A 4,580-nucleotide genomic window follows, 5' to 3' on the forward strand; every position below is an offset into this window, starting at 1 on the left:
AACTGTGTGTGTGTGTGTGTGTGTGTGTGTGTGTGTGTGTGTGTGTGTGTGTGTGTGTGTGTGTGTGTCACACTACAGTTTAAGCACCAACAAAATGAGCAGAATGCTTTAAACTTTGCCAATAATTATTTTGGAGTCAACTTTGTGTGTTTGTTAGCAAAATATCACATGAAGCACTGCATATATTTTATTGAAACCTTCAAGAAATATTCACTGAATAAACTTTTGAAGTCAGCTCCTGTAAAATTAAGAAGACTTCTACAGCTAGTAGACTTTGAAAAACAAATTAATGCCCTTTACTCAGTGAATTTTACAAATATTGTGCTAACATTTAGTTTAGTAGTAGCTGAAAGTCACTCACAACACTTACTCCGACTGCGACCAATTGCAAAAGATCATTGCTTAAAAATTTTACATTCACTTTGGGAGTCAAACCTGTTTGTCTGTTAGCAAAATATCTTATGAACGAGAGGACAAATTTCAATGAACGTTTCAGAAATGAAGGTACAATTACAACTAATTAATTTGAGAGTCAAATCAACTTAAGCCAAAAGAAAAACAATTGTAACTCAGCCAGTTTTACAGATAATGAGCTAAACTTTGACGTGGTAGTAGCTGAGAGTTACTCACAACACATTCTCTGAGGGTAACAACTCATAGCATTGCATGACATATTTTTCTTTATTTTCAAGGTTTGACCAAAACGGTCACAACTTTTTGTCATTTCTCAATACGAGATGTACAACTGAAAGAAATGCTGGGTCTTTAAACGATTCTTTATTAGAAGATCAAAACACTGGGAATCTCCAGACTTCTTCAGAGTAACCCCAACTGAGATTTTTTTCCTGACTCTGCGGCTGCGGTCGTCCATCAGCCGGGTGCTGACAGACAGCGGACGTGCCCTCTCAGTGCAGTAATTACAGGAAGCAGAGAGGGGAGCCGCTCCAGGCACATCCTGGCACAAGCCTCACCTGGACGACTTCCCACCACTCTGAAACATGCTCAGTTTGTTTTCGAGGTTGAGTTTAAAGGGCACGAGGAGACAATTGACCAAAATAAGATCATTGACAGTGGCTTTGCACTGGCTGTCACAAATATTCCAAAAAGCTGCACGAGCTTTACAACCTATCCTTTTCCTTCTCTGTGAAAATCGATTGGAGAAACTCTTGGTTGAGTAGTTTTGTGTCCCGTGGAGCAGATTGTCCTTTGACTCCCTAATTCTGCTGCTAATTGTCTCAGCAGGGCAGCTGATCAGGATAGCTGCAAAAGCAACCCAAGGGACGGGGATAGCAGAGGAAATAAAATACTTCACCCACCCCTCTCCAGGAGAAGTGCCAGATCTTTATTTCACTCTTTTCTCTTTGCTCTTTCTGTCACCGCGCCCACGGTGATTGGAAAGCACACAACAGTCTTTTATTGTTGACGGTCGATGGCGCGTGATAATGTGGTCATTATCATCGCCAAAGGAACAGGTTGAGGCTTAGACAGGGTTTCATTGGGCGCCCTTAAAGCACACACTCTTTCAGTGTGGGAAAAAGAATGCCTCTGAAAGAGAGGGACAGCTGTTTAGGTGGCGTTTGAGCATGGCGGTCAGGTTAACGGGAGGTTGCTGTGAAGTCCACCTGTGCCGTGCCCCAGGCTGCCGAGGAGGACAGACGCCAGGGGAGGCACTCAGTTTGTCGCGTTCACTGGAAGGTGGGGAGATGAATGTCTACTAAAGCAATGTCTACGTAGAAAACCAGTTGTTTTAAATGAATAAAATCAAGTTTACAGCAGTCCCTCGATACTTCGCAGTTCGACTTTCGCGGATTCACTCTTTCATGGGTTTTCAACATAAGATTGTACATGACACATTCATTCATTCAACCTTTATTTATACAGGCTAGTCTCGTTGAGCCACGAGGACTCATTTACAAGAGGGACCTGTTCCAGACAGAGTGACATGATTGTCAACTTTAATATTACTCACGTGATTGGGATGGTACGCGTTAAAAAGTTAACGGGAGCTGACAGGAGCAGGAACCAACCAATAGGACAAATAAACAAAAAAATACTTCGGACAGGTGTCGTTTTCTTTCAAAAAGCCTATACTGTAACACAAGTCGAAAGAACTACACGGCCCAGAAGCCAACAGTGCTTTCGGCTGCTACTTTCTGCGGAAATTCAAGGAACAGCAACTGAGGGAGCAACTAGCGGAGAAGCCGATGTGGTAAAAATAGTTTCGCAACGCAAAGTCAGAACGATCTATCTATTAATATCACAGATTTGGCAGGAAAGTCACAAATAATCCTGAAGCTGAATTCATCCTTCAAGTATCTTCACTGGTGAATACCCATGTAAAATTTTGCAGTACTGTCCAGTACATATATGTATGATGTTAAAATTACATAGCTTTAAGGGATTAGAACATTGTTAAGAACATTGTAAGCGTGTGGGAAGGTTTTATAAAGCCTTAAATATATAGAAATACTAAAATAAATATAACATCCCTACTTTGCGGATTTTCACCTATCTGGGGTGTTTGGAATGTAACCCCCACAATAAGTGAGAGACTAGTCTACCGTACATTGGCTTAAGCAATTATTTCTACTTAACCCACTTCAAAAGATCTGAACTATTTCTCTAACTTTTTTAATTTTGCTGTGATAAAATGACTCCCTAAAGTAATTTAAAGTAACATAAATTCTATCATTGCACCCTGTTGATGCATTCAATAGTTATAGGGGGGAGTGGTGGCGCAGAGGCTAGAGAAAGTGGGCCTGTGATCAGAAGGTCGCCGGTTCGACTCCCCGGGCCAACAACATCAAAATGTGGGTGGAAAAGGTGAAACGCTCACACCTGCCTCCACCCTCATTTGCCCCACCCTGGGCCCTTGAGCAAGGCTCTTACCCCCCACCATCTGCTCCCAAAACAAGTCTCTCTTGCAAATGAGTCCTTGAGACTCAATTAGACTACCTGTATAAATAAAGGGTAAACAAACAAACAAACAAAATTCACGCTGCTGTTTTCTTGTTTATGGTTTCTTCCATACATTTTTTTTTGCTAGTTACTTCCATTCAGTTTGTACTTTTAAACTATTATTGTTCTTGGATCCTATTTTACATAATCATCTTAGCTCTAATGAGTGCAATTGTTTTTTCTGTAATTTTTCCTTTTATTGTTTGTTTTTACATTATTGCTGTTATTTGGAACATTCTGGAGTGTTTAAAGATAACTCACCAGCTTTGTCGACCTCTATGCATAAATGTATTATGATGTCATTGTATGTTGCGAGGTTCTTCTTTTACTCTTTCACACTGTTTCCCGGCCAGGACATGGAGTGAGACATGATTTGTTTGTTTTTTGGCTTCCTCCATCCTCTTGTTCTCTTTTCCTCATCTGCCTGTAATGGGAACTAACCTGTATAAATAAAGGTCTAATAATAATACAAATAAATTAACTGTTTTCAGTACAATATGAATAAATGAAACTAAATGTTTGGCCTGATGCTATGACTTGAAATAATTATAACTTTTATACTTTTTGAATCTAATCAGTTCATTCAAAAACATTGTTTTCTGAAATTTACACCCACAATACTGACTCTGTTCTTGTCATCTTGTCCTGCTTTTAGCTACTTTCTTGTTAACTTTAGCTCCTGGTTACAGTTCTGCTAATGTAACTTTTAGCTACCATTTTGCTAATGTTACCTTTAAGCTATATTGATCATTTTAATTTTTATCAATGGTTCTTATCTTATAGCAGTTCGGCTAACTTTAGCCTGTAGCTACGATTTTGTTAATTTTAACTTTGCTTACTTTAGCTTTTATTTGTGGTTTTGTTGATTTGGACTTTCTTCCACATTATTACTTATTTTAACTCGGTATTCACTTAGTTTTTGCAGGAAAAGCCATTTCTCTAATTTTAAAAGGTATTAAACCTTAGGCCACATATTCTTAGATACACTAGGCTGTTTCTGCAGACCATCACTAAAAATAAATATTCACATTCATGAAGTGGATGAAGGCTGTAACTGACCTGTTCAGCATGTGTAATTCTCAAGCCAAAGAACTAGAAGAAAAATAAAGAAGAAGCTGATCCAAAGCAAATCAAAGTGCTAATTTGAACGCTGATGTTTATTAAGTTTTAGATTTAAATGCAGCACTCTAATTTTTTATTCTAGGGTGGGGTGTGGGGCTTCATGTAATTTTATGTTGCCCACTTTTGCTATGTGAGTTTACTTTTGAGTTTCAGCTTGAGAAATAAACAGGTTTGCATGAAAAAATAAAGCATTTGTTTTATATTTATAGAGGTGAAAATTGGGACAGTGGTGTAGGTGTCCTCCCCTCTGTGTCCCTCAGGACAGACTGGAAACACCCCGAGGACAGATGGGACAGCCTCTCATTTATTAGCTTCTCCTTCTGCTCGGCCTCACATCAGTAAAAAATATACGTCTGTAGACTTTTTACTCACATCATAGTAACTAGTTACTAGATGCAAATATTCAAAGCACTTTAAATGTTCATCTTAACGTGTTGTTTCCTATAATGTGTAGTAACTAGTTACTATGATGTGAGTAAAAAGTCTATAGACGTATATTT

Source organism: Nematolebias whitei, chromosome 19 (assembly GCF_014905685.2).
Source record: "Nematolebias whitei isolate Nwh7 chromosome 19, NemWhi1, whole genome shotgun sequence".
NCBI lineage: Eukaryota > Metazoa > Chordata > Actinopteri > Cyprinodontiformes > Rivulidae > Nematolebias > Nematolebias whitei.